Raw genomic sequence first — 16366 nt, forward strand, 5'->3', positions numbered from 1 at the left:
GAAGGAAATTAGGGAGATTCTTCAAGATTTAAGGCAGATGGCTAAAAGGAAAAAGAATAAGTGGCTAGAGTTTAAGCTAATTGCTTGAATGGTTGTGAAAATCATGGTTGTAAAGAGGTGTTTATATAGTAGTAAATTAGGACAAACTTGTAGCAAAAATTTAGATGGAAAAGAACGTGGCGACAACAATAGGGTTTTGGAAACCCTTTGGAAAATGGGGTAAATTTTCTCCTCTTTGTTGTTTCAAGCGTTGAGCCCAAACTTTATTTACAAATTGGACTACTTAAAATAAAATAAATTGATTAGTACTTGGGCCAATTTGACCCCCCTTATTAAACATTAACAAATAAAACTAAAACAAGATTAAAATGAAAATAAAAATAAAAATTTTGAAGTTAATAGAAAATCTCTTTTCAAAAGATTACATTAAATTAATTCCCAAGAAATGTTGGAGGGGTCACAAATTGTCTTGCTTAAGTTCCAATCTCCTTAGACAGAATTAATTAAATGTACTAATTCAAGAAAATAATTTCTAGCTATTTATTAAAAAGTAAAAACATGAAAAATTAAGAGTTTATTAAATTGAGCGAAGTTTCAATTCGCTCAACTTTGCCATCCCAATAGTGTTTGAGATGTTGACCATTAACTTTAAACGTACCTCCTAGTTGTCGTACACATCTATAGCTCCATATGGATAAACTTTATAGATGTTATAAGGTCCTTTCCATCGGGACTTGAGCTTCCTAGGAAATAACCTTAACCTTAAATTAAACAACAACACTTTCTGACCTTCTTTGAATTCACAAGGTTGTACACGACTGTCATGCCATCTCTTAGTCTTTTCTTTATACATATTGGCATTCTTGTATGAAAATAACCTTAACTCTTCCAACTCGTCAAGTTATAACATTCTTCTTTCACCAGCTTTCTTAAGATCCAAATTTAATTGTTTCAAAGCCCAGTGAGCTTCACTCTCTAATTCAAGCGGAAAATGACATGTCTTTCCACATACTAACCGATAAGGAGTCATTCCTAATGTCATCTTAAAATTAGTTTGGTAGGCCTATAGAGCATCATTGAGCCTTTGAGACCAATCTTTTCTATTAGGGTGCACTACCCTTTCAATAATACCTTTAATTTCACAATTCACCCTTTCAACTTGCCCATTTGACTATGGGTGATAGGCAGTAGCAATTTTATGTTTCACATCATACTTGTCAAGCAACCACTTAAGTCATTTATTTACAAAGTGAGATCCTTCATTGCTAATTATAGCTCTTGGAGTCCTAAACCATGTAAATACATGCTTATGTACGAATCGCATAACTACCTTAGCATCATTTGTTGGGTATGCCTCGGCTTCAACCCACTTAGATACATAATCCAAAACTACCAAAATATACTTGTTCCCATAAAAATAAGGAAGCGGGCCTAGAAAATTAATGCCTCATATATCGAATAATTCAACCTCTAAAATGTTTGTCAATGGCATCTCGTTCCTCCTTGATATGTTTCCCGTCCTTTGGAATCTACCGTAGTTTTTCACATATGCATACGCATCCTTAAACATTGTTGGCTAAAAGAATCCTACTTGTAAAATCTTTGCTATAGTACGGGAACCACCAAAGTGTCCCCCACTCGAAGATGAATGGCAATGGTACAAGATCTTGGCAATTTCACTTTTAGGTACTCACTTCCTAATTATGTTATCTGCATATTGTTTAAACAAAAATGAATCCTGCTAGAAATAATATCGACTATCATGAAGGAATTTCTTCCTTTGTTGGTATGTCATTTCTCAATGAATTATTCCACATGCTAAATAATTTGCAAAATCAGCAAACCGAGGTGTTTCATGAATTCGACTTACCTCGAAGATATGCTCATCAATAAAGTTTTCATTAATTGGAACAAGTGAAGGGGTTACCTTATTTTGCTCCAACCTTGACAGATGGTTAGCTACTTGGTTTTCAACACCCTTTCTGTCTTGGATTTCAAGGTCAAAATCTTGAAGTAAAAGTATCGCTCGAATTAACCTCGGTTTAGCATCTTTCTTCGTGAGTAAGTACTTAATGGCTGTATAGTCAGTAAATACTGTAATTTTAGTACCTATAAGATATAAACGAAACTTGTCAAAAGAAGAAACTATAGAAAAGAGTTCTTTCTCAGTTATCGTGTAATTGAGTTGGGCTCCTATCAAAGTTCTGCTTGCATAGTAATAGGGTGAAATACTTTGTATCTTCTTTGACCAATCACAACTCCAACAACGAAGTCACTTGCATCACACATCAATTTAAAAGGAGAGTTCCAATCAGGTGTTACAATTATTGGGGCTGAGATTAACTGATTTTTCAATTCCTCAAAAGCTTCTAAACATGCTTTGTTAAAATCATAAACAATATCTTTTTCTAAAAACATACACAAAGGTTTGAAATTTTTGAAAAATCTTTGATAAACCTTCGATAAAAATTGGCATGGCCTAAGAAACTCCAAATTCCTTTCACACTAACTGGTGGTGGTAATTTTTCAATTACATCAACCTTCTCTTTATCAACTTCGATCCCGTTTCTGGAAATTTTATGTCTTAAGAAAATTCTCTCCTTAACCATAAAATGGCATTTCTCCCAGTTAAGGAAAAGATTCGTCTCCTCGCATGTTTGTAGTACCTTAGCCAAATTACTCAAACAAACATCATAAGTGTTACCAAAAATAGAAAAATCATCCATGAAAATTTGACAAAATTTTCCAACATACCAGTGAAATTTGCCATCATACATCTTTGAAATGTGGCAGATGCATTACATAAGCCGAAAGGCATTCGCTTAAAAGCAAATGTACCATACAGGCAAGTAAATGTGGTTTTATTTTGGTCTTCCAGGGCTACAACTATTTGGTTGTATCCCAAATATCCATCTAAAAAGCAGTAAAATTCGTTACCTGTTAGTTGATCTAACATCTGATCCATGAAAGGCTACAGAAAATGATCCTTTCGAGTGGCTTTATTCAACTTTCTGTAGTCAATATAGATTCTCCAACCTGTGACAATTCTCGTCAAGTTTAACTCGTTATGTTCATTCTCAAAAATCATGATTCCACCTTTCTTTTGTACACATTGTACCGGACTTACCCATGAACTATCTAAGATGAGGTAGATGATTCCAACATCTAACCATTCGATCACTTCCTTCAGCACTACCTCTTTCATGATAGGATTATGTCTCTTTTTCCCATCGATTCTAACTTGCTCATCTTCCTCTAAAATAATCTTGTGCATACAGAAGGAAGGGCTTATATCTCGAATGTCAGCTATGGTCCAACCAATTACCTTTTAAATTTTTTTTAAATTAGCAATTAGTTGCTCCTCTTGGTGTTCTATTAATTCTGTTGAAACAATCATAGGCAAGGTTGAACAGTTACCTAAATAAACATATTTCAAATCGGAAGGAAGTACATTTAGTTTGAGTTTAGGCGGTTCCTCGATTAACAACTTGGATTGTGTAAATTCTTGAACTTCTAATTCTAGCGATTCAAACTATGCTGGTTGAACATAACTCTTTGGATTGGCTTCCATCAAAGCCAAAACTTCATCACCTTTTTCATCTCCCAATGGTTCAAACCCTAAGATGTTCTCTAATGGGTTTTTTTCAAAATTGTTTTCCCATTCCATAGAAACCAAGGTTTCAAATTCCTCCATCATTGAAAATTAAATGTCACTTGATCGTCTTGAACTCTCATTGTGAGTTCTTTTTTTTTCACATCTATTAACGTTCTTCCTGTACCTAGGAAAGGTCTCCTAAGGATGATTGGTACTTCCTTATCTACTTCAAAATCTAACACAATGAAATTAGCAGGAAAAATGAATTTATCGACTCTTACCAAAACATCCGTGATCTTTCCTTTGGGGTACGCTAAAGATCGATCCGCCAATTGAAGTGTCACACTAGTGGGTTTTACTTTGCCAATTCCCAATAGTTTGACAATAGATTTGGGCATCAAGTTGATGCTTGCTCCTAAGTCACACAAAGCCTTACCACAGTAAGATTCTCTTATATTACAGGACATAGTAAAGCTTTCAAGGTCCTTCAATTTTGAAGGTAGCTTATTTTGTAGGAATGCACTACACTCATTCATTAAGGCTACCGTCTCATACTCACTAAGTCTTTTTTGGATAGGATATCCTTCATAAACTACAAATAGTTAGGCATTTGCTCTAAAGCGTCCACCAACGGGATGTTGATGTGAAGTTGCTTTAGAACATCCAAGAACTTATTGAATTGCACCTCATATTTCTACTTATGCTATTAGAGTCTTTGAGGATATGGAGATGATAGAACTCTAGGTTGAATAAGACAACTTTTTTGAGGAGACAAATCTGTAAAAGAAGGTGTTAGCTTATCAAAATGCACTAGTTTAGATTTTACCTCATCAGATTTCTCAACGTCTGCCTTTTCTAGTGTAGGAATTCAATTCTTGGTTGACTTTCCTCCTTCTCAATAGGCTCATCTTCAACCGTAACCTCCTTGGGTACAAAAATCTTACCACTTTATAATTCAACTACCTTACAATGTTCCTTACCAAAATTCCTTGGATTTTTTGTATCACTCGACAAGGCTTCTTGTGCTCTATTATGAAGCTTAATAGCTAACTGACCCATCTGGTTTTCCAGATTTTTCAGTGTTGTTTAACTTTGGATTAAGGCATCATTTTTCGCCATGTACACCTTCAACAAGTCCTCCAAACTGTTTGATGATTCAACTTGAGGTGGTTTTGAAGCTTGTTGGTTAAACTCTTGAGATTGGTTGGGTCTATGCTGCATGTCGGTTTTGCTCGGTCTATTTTCTTGGTTACCCCAAGAAAAATTTAGATGATTACGTAACGAAGGATTATAGAAGTTGAACTGTGGTCCTTGTCCACTTCTATTTTGAGACTAATTTCTTACGTAACAAACAGACTCAGGGTTTGAAGGGAAATTCTAAAAAGAATGGCCATCCCCACAATATACGCAAGAAACAACATCATATTGACTTAGTAGTTAAGCTGCAAAATTATTAGAACCATTAGTGGTATCCTAGACGAACTAAAGCAACTACAGATCAACATTCCTTCAGTAGATGCTCTGGTACGAATTCTGAGTTATGAGAAATTTATGAAAGACCTCTTGTCCAAGAAGAAGAAACTCACTGATATTGAAACCATTGCACTCACAGAAGGCTGTAGTTCTGTGATGACAATCAAGTTGCCCCCTAAATTGAAAGATCCTAGGAGCTTTACCATCCCATGTTCAATTGGCAATCATTATTTGGGCAAGGCTTTATACGTCTTGGAAGCTAGCAGTAACCTAATGCCACTATCTACTTTCAGAAAGTTGGGAATTTGTCACATGAAATCTACTGTAGTGACATTACAACTAGCCAATTGATCCTTGGCTCAACCTGAAGAGCAAATCAAGGATATCTTAGTTCGTGTAGATAAATTCATTTTTCCAACTGATTTTATCATACTTAACTGTGAAGCATAGGGAGGTTCCCATAATCTTGAGATGACCACTTTTAGCCACCGGGCGAACTCTTATTGATGCTTGCAGAGGTGAATTATTTCAAAATCATTCATTTATTTATTCAAAACAAAAGAACTTGGTTATTCATCATTATTCGAGAAAAACATGTTAACTTCATAAGTCAAATATCTTTAGAAATCTCATTTGTAAACATCAGTAAATTTGAAAAGTAAATCTAATTTTATTAAAAACTTGTTTCTCAGAATTTCAGCCGAAAACTATAATTTTGGAATATTTTTACAAAGATCGCAACAAAAAAATTTATTGAAACCATATTTTGTTAAAAATCAATATTTCATGCAAATTCGATAAAACATCAACAGGTAATTTTAAACCTCAAAAACTAAGTCGTACTTTTGTCTAAAACTCATTTTCATTGTCGAAGCGAAAAAAACTGATTTTGTCAAGTTTTAATAAAAACCATGTTTCATGCATAATCTTGTCAAATACTAATTTATGTAGTTTTTAAAAACTTAATGTCATGCAATAAATTCATGCAATTTAAAATAAAATTTCCCAAATTAATTTCCCATTCCACAATCCATACTCAAACTTATTATAGTTCCAAAACAAAATATCAAATAAACTTTATTTACTTTAATTTAAAAGAATTCCAAGAAACTCCTCCAAATGTCATCATTGAATCCTAACCTAGGGTTACTCCTAAAATCAGAAAACTAAAGGGGTGAGATTTTAAGCTCAGTGTGAGTCTTAACTCAAGTATTAAGCAGGAATTCAGTATACAAATCAATTAACAATAAGCACATAATTATCATACAAAACAATCAATTTTCTTTATGCACATAATCATGACAATGCAATCTTTGTAAAACGATTATGCATTTTTTTATAAAACATCCTACCCATCATTGCTACACACCACAATTGAGTTCCCCAGAACTCGAGCATCCAAACACTCCAATTTGTGAACAATGTCACAGTAATGTAGATAAACTGCCACTTAATAAAATTGTGGACAAGCCACCACTTTTGCAAATAAGCTACCACTTAATAAAACTGTGGACAAACCACCACTTTTGCAGATAAACTGTCACTTTATCATACTGTGGACAAGCCACCACTTTCGCAGATAAACTGCCACTTCTTCCTCCTTTTAGATATCCCACCCCATTTATGTGATATGGCCACAAAAATCACTTTTTCACTTTAAAAATCAATTTTCACTTTGTCATGTGAGACATGCTCAATATATAACTTATCACTAAAAATCACATAGGCATGCTCAATATGCTAATCACATATTTACACAATATATTAATATTTCACTTTGTAATTCATGCGAAATTCATATATTCCATAACATCACAAAACATGAGAATGAGATTTTCGTACATTTTATATCAATAACAATAATCAAGATCACACATCATACAATAGACAAAAAATAATAGTTTAGTTTCCCTTACTTGGATATTCCAGTTCGATGATTTTTCATTCCTCTTTTCGGATACATAGAGTATTATTGATAAGCACAATTTACTAAAACTAATAAGCTTTAACAACATGAAACATATTTTCATATTTTTAATTAATGTAGAACTCACACTTGATTGTAGATCCAATGTAAATCACCACTCTAGAGAATGCCCATACCCGAATATTAACTAATGGAATATCGATTTGTTATCAAAGTGTTCTTCCATTAAAAGTCATCTCTTTTTTAAACATTTTCATGATATTACTCAATTAAACTAAATCTCCCATCCATACTTACTCTTGTGATTAATCAATCGTAGTCATATTTATGCTTCCAAAGTTAATGACTTTTCAGATTAGTATCAATCGACCCTTCATCAATTGATCAATATATGAGATGTTACATTTGAAGGAAAAAGGACTATAATAATCTATAAGCATTTAGCCTAAGGGAATAAATGAAGAGAAAACAGTGATTTTCGTTCAACCACTATACTTACTCTATCTTAACTGAATCGAAAGGATCGATGGATCACCAGGGTCTTGAATCGGAGAGGAAATTGAATCTAGAGAAAATAGCCATTCGAAAAAGAGAATCAATAAGTTTATGATGTAAAAATAATTTTATGAACTAATTGAAAATATGAGAACTGGAGTTTTGTTTACTATAGAGACTGGTAACGATGGAAAAAGATGATGAGAGGAGGAAAAATTACTAACATCGGTGGTGGCACGACAATGTGACGGTAGCGGTGACAGCGATGGTCTGTGAGAGTTTGACGAATGAAGAGGAGAAAAGAAAAAATGTTGCAGCACTTAAGGGAAAAAGGAGAAAATCAAAAGAAAATTAGTGAAGTGGAGAGAAATAAGAAAGTATTTTAGATGGTGGTGCAAGTTGGTGGCCATGGTGGTGAGTGGTGGTGTAAGGAGCGGTGATGTACCAAACGAGTAGGAGGAGCAGCGGCAAAGATGCAGTCAGACGATGGTGATGGTGGTGGTAGTGGTGGTGGTTCGGTTGGCTAAGAAGTGGTGGAGGTGAGGAAGAGAAATGGAGCAAAACTGATGTTAAGGTGGCTAAAATGAAAGAAAGTGAGGAGCATAGAGGAGGGGCAGCTAAAAGAGAGTGGATGAGAGAAAAATGAAAATAAAAGGTTAGTTACACCTTGTCTAGGTTCAATCAACGACACATGAAAATAGTGGAGAAAAAGGCATGTTAAGGGAACAAGGGAGTAAAAAGCGGATCAAGGTTGTAAAATATGGTATGTTGACTTCTCATGAAAGGAAAGAATATTTCCCCATGCATGACAACTAGCATGCTATGTCATGCTATGATTTCTTATGTAGAGAGATAAGAAAGGTGAGAGAAGGAGAAATAAGGTGGTGAGCAGGAAAGGGTCATTAAGGGGGAAGAATAGGGATCAATACCATGTGCCAAACTATTTTAATGTTTGTAAACCTTTTGATGCTTACTTTTTTTTGAATTCCATACTTGTCCTAAGCTTCAGAACATTACAAATCAAAAATTCCTATGTGACCTAAATATCCTTATACATGAATGGACATCATACTAAACATTTTCATAAATGACTATTTGTATTCTCCTCGAATAATCAAAGTACTTGTATGATTTTTTGATGGATTCCTATAGGAGAGGCCCTTAATACTTGTATATTTTGTAACATACTAAACTTAGCTGTGCTTCAAAGGTGGTAAGTCAACTATTCATCATGTTGAAGTTGTTAGTAAACATGAAATGCCTAAGTCATATGCTCCAAAGTCAATACTTGTATCATATTTGCTCAAGGTTCATCATGTTTATTTGTCATCTTTGTTTATGTTGCTTGAGGACAAGCAATGACTTACGCATGGGGGATTTTGATCTGCCAAAATTCGGTGTACTAGATTAAACTAGCTTGCACACTTAATGAGCTTAAATACAAGTATTTTCATTACATTTTAGTTAAGTTTCTTTAGTTTTACTTACATTCAATAAAATGTGCAAATTAAGTCTTTTTTTATTGACCCTAAGGGCCGAATGTGGCCTAAGGGAGAGCTAACGTACTTTCTGAGTGTGTAGGAGACCATTAGAAGGTATTTTAAACCGATACTAGACACTACGTCTCAACATGGGAGGACTGATGTCGCAACATGGGGAACAGATTGAAGAAAATTCAAGTCTGCCTTCGATGTCATGACATACCCCTGAAGATGGCTACAAATGAGCATATTTGTTGCTATGTCGCGACACAGGTCTTGGTGTGTCATGACATCTACTCTGGGACAAAAATTAAACATGGAGTAGGGGCATTTTGGTCTACACAATTGAAGTTCAAGCTCAGGAATGTCAACTAACCAAGGGTTAAGGACAAAGTGTAATGCCCTAAAGTTTGTATATTTGTTTACGTGTATTTATGACACAACTGTGTATCTACTTTTGTGGTTAAGTGTTCTGGGTGTGTGTGTGAGGTCTTAAGTTCAAGTCTTGACTTGGGAAAACTTTTGTATTTTTCTAAACAAAGCCCTATCACTAGTCAGTAGGCTTATTATTAAATGTTGGTAAATATGTCAGAATGAGCTTGCTAGTATGGTGGTTAAGTAGAGAGCAAAGGAGCAGGAGATCTGAAGTTTGAACCCTTGTTTGTGCAAATGGGATTTATTTTGCTGCTTGTGTCGTGTGGTGTTTTGGTTTAGCCGAAATGCTAAAGTGTTTGAATGGAATTTAAATTTAGTAGTTGAGAGGAAGTGGTGGACGGTTTTTGGAAGGTGTAAGAGTGATTTGGGGAGAAAAATAAAGGATGGAGGAGTTTCAATTTATCCCAATTGGGTAGTGGAAGTTTGATGGAGAAGATTTAGGAGTGAATTAAGGGATTTTGAGGTTATCGAAATTCTTATCGAATAATTATGTTCATATCCATTTTTCCCTTTTCTTTTCCCCAAAAGTAAAATTTTCAATTTTTTCTTCTCCTCTTCTCCCTTTTGTTGCCGTTTCCTTTGTCCATTGTTTTTCCTTGCTGCCGAAATTCTTATGCTACCCCATTCTTTTTCTCCTCAACTTCTTTCCACTCGGTCTCGTGTCATTCCATGATTAACTGTGATCATCGGTAAGTACTCAACTCTGTGACGTTTGTTTCTCTCCAAAAACTCTACCGATTTTTCCATTAGGATTTTCCTCTCTCTTTTGCCAAAATCTAACATTCTCTTCCCTTTTTTTCTTCTTTCAATTTTGCTCACATCTCGACTGCAATCGCACTTTTGTTCCTTATTTTGGCGTTTCATGGAAAAATTCGATAAATGATTTTATGTGGTTTGTAGATGAGAATGTTAAATTTCTGACTAGGAGTTGTTTTGATGTTTGGGCAGCATTATTTTGCTAAGATCGAGACTCTTCTGGTACTACTTTATAAGCAAATTGATTTGGTTAGGGGTAATTTCAACCGCTCAATAGTTGAGTAATCCGCTTGGGTTGGTTTTAATTCATCGGTTAAGTGGTTAACTGAGTAGTATTTTGGTCAATTATAGGTTCGAGATTGCTTGGAGTTGCTTTTGCGTAAAAAACATTACAGGTGTGTAACCGCAACACTATAAATGAAAATCAACGAAAAGCAAAAAGTGAGGCTATCCATGCCACATGGGCGTGCGATCGACGAAGCTGGCCGTGTGCGATACATGAGCTGGATTGAATTGGGTCATGTAGGCCACACGAGCATGTGGGCCCACACAAGTGTATCACAAGGGTGTGTGGGATTTTTTTGGGCTAAGCCGTGTAAGCTACACGACCAAGGCCAATTTGGGCCATGTGGGCACATGGGCGTGTGGGCCCACATGAGCGAACATCATGAGCTTGTAAGCCCATTTTTACTATTTTGTTGCGAGGGTTGCACGGGTCGCCCGAGTCGACTGTGGACCTACTGTAGGGTCGCTAAGCCTACCTAGACCCCTAATTGACTGAAATGACTGTATGACTGATATGATTAAGCATGATGATGTCCCACTGATTTAATACTGTATGCCCAATTTACCTGCATGATATTATGTATAGTATGTCATATTTGTATATTGCATTGCATTGGGTTGGGAATTATAAAGTTCGGAGGAAGTGTACTAAAAGACCTCGAGCCTAATTTACTGGCAGCTCAGCTGCAAACTATTGTCTAGTGTCCATTCGGTACTTTTTGGTGTGTAGGGATGGGTGGGTTGATTATATCCCCACATGGTAGGGGTGTGCATAATTCGGGTAAAACCGAAAAAATTATTGGAATGGGATGTGAAAAATTCAATGGAATTGAGATAGTGAAAAAGTGAAATTATGAAAGAATATATTTTACAACAAAACAATTTAGATAGCAACAGTTGTGTGATTTTGAAAAATCACCAAAAATTGTGAAAATTTAATTAGAGAGTGAATAAGATATGAAATGAAAGCTTAATGAGTCTATTTTACATAAAATAAACAGAGCAAGCAAAAGAGTTATATATTTTGATATATTTGAATTTTAGTGAGGTAGGGTCGATTGATTTTGGAATCCCTATTCGACTTTAGAAAATAATTAAAATTGTAAAAAAAATTATGAGTTATAATTTATATGCTTAAAATTTTTAATGATTCTATTTTTAAACGAAATAAACATAAATATCATTCAAATTATGTACAATGAGATAATTCATTTTTAGTGAAGAGAGGTCAGAGATGTTGAGCAGTGAAATAGGGGTGACTTTAAAGAATAAACTGTACTAATTGACCAAGTAAAAAATTTTGAAAATTTTATGGTAAGAATATATGTGAGTCTAGTTTTGGGGAAAATTAACGGATCTTAATTTTGAGCTCTGTAGCTCTGGATAAAAATGATTTAGTGACTCTGACTCAAATAGACAGCTTTGAATTTAAATATAAGTGAATAGTAAAATTATGTATAATGCTATTTGAGCATGTTATATACATAAAGGATGTGGGATGGAGAGGAGGAGGAGGACAATAAAGTATATGAATGAATTGTGTATAATTGGTTATATTCCTGATTATAATCGATAAACGTTGAAATAGGAGTGATGTTTATATTGGTGCATTACTGGTCATGGTAAGCTCATGAGAGAAAATAAAGTTTCATAGCATATGTGTGTGGTATATTTGCCATGAAGCGATGTCATGAGTGACTCATGAATTAACTCATGTTGGTAAGTTGATGCATAATTATAGTATTCAAATATATACATATGTGTAATATTTTGCTATGTGATTCGGAAAAAAGGTAATAAATACCATAATGAAAATTCGACCATGGTGCTAGTTTATGTTAAAGGAGTGCTTTATGGCATATCTTAAGTAATGGAATGTTATAAATTTTGAGGTTAATTTGCTAGTCAAATAAATGACAAATGAATTGATTGTGTATTCGTAATTTTGACATATGCTTGGTATATGAAACGTAATAATATATGCTTGCATAAACTTTAAGTATTCGAATGACATGGATTTGATGGTGATAAGAATCGAATATTGAATTCATGAAGCACAAGTGATGTATTATTGTTGTGTGATAGCTTGGTTCGAGAAATTGATTAGGTAAATGGTAAGTGGAAGCATTTATGGATTTAGAAGAAAATTTGGAATGAACATGAAATTTAGCTCAATTAAATGATTTCATCAATTAAACATTGTGTATACCAGAATGTGTTAGTGAATTACATATTAGTAAATTAACATTCGAAGTTCGGTAAGTGATATATGAAATTAACATGAAAAGATTTATGATTGTTATTAATATTGATTCTGACATAAAGTGGATTCTTCAATATTGGATTGATTTAACAAATATATTGAGCATATGAATGGGTATGTATTGGGCCTCGTATACCCTAATTACTGACTTGAAGATAATAATTTGAAAGTTTTTAATTTGGATGAAATTTTATAACTCGGTTTAATATGTCTATAAGTGTATTTATTCTGGTAATGCCTCGTACCCTATTCCAACGTTGAATACGGGTAAGAGGTGTTACAATGTGACATCACCAAATTCGGCCCTAATGTTTAGGCCGGGTTTGGGGTGTTACATAAATTAAGCATGTTTTGGTAGGTTTTTGGTGCATTGATCATATGTGTTATGGCTTGTGGGTATTTGTTTTGAAAGGGTGAAAGAAATAGGTTGATTTGGCCAATTTCTTGTCCACACGACCAAAGACACGGGCGTGTGTCTCAGCCATGTATGACACACGGCCATGTGACACGGCCGTGTGTCCTCTGTAGGGTTTTTAAGGCATTCAAGTCAGGTAGTTATATGGCCTAGAACACAGCCTAGCACACGGGCGTGTGAGGCCATTTCAAAAGTTACACGGCCTAGCACACGGGCATGTGGCTTGGCCATGTGACCCAACTCAAAGAGCTAAACGGGCACGGACACAGGTTGGGACATGGTCGTGTGTCTCTACTTTGAATGTTACATGGCCTCAGACATGGGTGTGTGTCTCAGCCGTGAGTCACACGGCCGTGTGACCCTTGCAACTTGAATTTTTCTAACTTTTTCCTTAAGGTTTCATATGTTTCTGATTTAGTCCTGAATCGTTTCTAAAGTGTTTCTAAGGCCTCAAGGGCTCGAACAAGGGATGATATGCGTGTGTTTGAATGGAGTATGCTATGATTTATGAAATGCTTGAAAATGAATGATATTAAGTTACATTTTTACGATAATGCTCGTAACCCTATTCTGGCAACGGATACAGGTTTGGGGTGTTACACATAAAGCTCATGAACTTGTGGCCTGCTGAAGCATCAAGCAATCGATTGACCGAGGGTAGGGGAAACTGTCTTTGGGACATGGCTTATTGAGGTTGGTGAAGTCGATACACATCCTCCATTTACCGTTCGCTTTGTTCACCATTACCACATTTGAGACCCAATCTAGGTATTCTACCTCCCGAATGAATCCTGCCAATAATAGCTTGGCAACCTCTTGTCTCACTACTTCTACCACTAGAGGCACAAACTTTCTTCTCTTTTACTTTACTGGCTTTAACTCTGGGAGAATGTTTAGCTTGTGCGCAATCACTTGGGGGTTTATGCCCGGCATGTTTGCTGCGACGAGGCAAAAATATCTACATTTTTCCTCAAACATTTGGCCAGTATGTTCTTCTTTTCCTCTTTTAATGCTGAATAAATTTTGACAGTTCTCTTTTCGTTATCGCAAAAATAGTTGCAAGGTCTCAGTATGTTCTGCAGCTTCGGGTTTTTTGCTCCTATGCTCGTCTCTTATGTCTAGACTATCCAAATCTAGAGCCCAAGTTGCTAAATCTAGCTTTTGTGAACTCTACCCCTCAGTCGCAGGTTCTCTCGCTTGCTTGATAGATAACATGTGACATTGCCTTACAGTGCGCTGATTAGACCATAGGAACCCAACCCTAGTCTTTGTCCGGAACTTAATTTTTATACAGAATGTTGCGATTACCATCCTTGCCATCCTCATTATCAGTCTTCTGAAAATGGCATTGTATGGCATCAGGTGGTCCACCAAATAGAACTGAACGTACTCTGTGGTGTGTGCTCGCCATCCCTCAAGGTGATTGGCAAGGTGATTGAGCCTTTAACCTCGACTGGGTGGTTTACAAAACCGTACAACGGACCAGCTTTGGACAATGCTTGTTCTTTTAATCCCATTTTTTGGTATGCTTCCCAAGATAACACTTCCACTACACTTCTGTTGTCAACAAGTATTCTTTTAACCTCAAAATCGGTGACTGTTACTAAGACCACCATCGGGCCATTCCCCTCTTCGTCGCGCACCAACTTTTCATTGTCGCCACCAAACTTAGTACTCCACTTTTCCTGTTGGCGTAGCCTCTTAGGAGCACTAATGTAAACCCCTAACCCGTCTCCGTTGACAAATTAGGATTACCAAGTATTACTAAACAATCAGGAACATTTGAATATTATATCATTTAATATTATAATCACATCATAAAATATTCAAACACAAGCATATTGTCCCTAAATCGAGCCCTCGAGGCCCTAAAAATAACCTAGAAACAATTTGGGACCAATTTGAAATAGTTTGGAAAGTTTAGGAAAAAGATGTAAAATTTGCAAAATAGGGGTCACACAGCCGTGTAACAATCGAACTAGGGACACACAGTAGTGTCCTAGCCCATGTTCTCATCGGTGTAACTCTTTGAGTAGGGTCACACGGCCGTGTCACACGCCTGTGTGCCAGGCCGTGTGTTAGGCCGTGTAACTCACTGACTTGCACCCTAAAGAAATCATCAGATGACACACGACCGTGTGCCTCACACGACCATGTGCCTCACACAGCTGAATCACATGCTTGTGTCTCAGGCCGTGTGAACGAACCTTAAGCAATAAGTTTACCATTTCAAGCTTACTTGGACTCTAAGTAACCCAATTACCAGCCAAAATACCTATTCAAAATGACATTAAACAAGCTAAAAACATGCTAAATCAACTATCCTAAGTGCCTAGCCAATGTATCCTCAATGATACCACAAGTATATTCAATTTCATAACAAAAAGAACTATCATTCAAAGTATGTTAAATCACACCATCTAACATTCAATCAATATGCCTAACATAGGCACCTCAATCACAACATTCTATTAACACATATCATATATTTGCACTAAAACATCTTCCTTAGTTCACCAATCATATTAGGTTAACTACTTGCACTTAATATCATACTTTAACATTTACAAACCAAAACCATAGTAATGACATGCAATCCTATTACATGCCATATAATCCGAAATGAACATTCCAAAAACTACTGAAAATGAAAAGATAGTGTGACTTGAGTGCCAATCCGATCGTCCAACCTTCAAAGTATCTACAAGAACAGAAAATAACACAAGTAAGCTCATTGAAGCTTAGTAAGTTCGATGTGTTAATACAATAAATCTTACCAAAGTAAGTACAACAAATAATTCAATAATATTACAACCATACGTGTCATCCACAATCTTAACCAGGTGAATTGCAAAATTCAATTCAAAGCTCAAATACATGTCATAACCATCAAAATCACTAATCAAGTTACATTACAGAGATTTACAATCTAATGAATGAATTACGGATATGAGTACATCGATATTCTAATTGAAACACACCAGATACTCATAAGAGTTAATCCACCTGATAACATGCCAAATGTTCATAAGAGCCAGTCCACCCGATAACATACCAATGGCTCCGAAGAGCTAGTCCAACCAAAAACACACCAAAACATGGAGTATAACACGAGAGTTTGAAACAAATGATGAACCTCGGTCTACTAGGGAAGAAATATATATATCACTCCCCAACAATCTCCACTCCAATCCCCCATAACACACCATATCTCGATTGTACTCTATCTTGCGTTCAATCT

Source organism: Gossypium raimondii, chromosome 10 (genome assembly GCF_025698545.1).
Source record: "Gossypium raimondii isolate GPD5lz chromosome 10, ASM2569854v1, whole genome shotgun sequence".
Lineage (NCBI taxonomy): Eukaryota > Viridiplantae > Streptophyta > Magnoliopsida > Malvales > Malvaceae > Gossypium > Gossypium raimondii.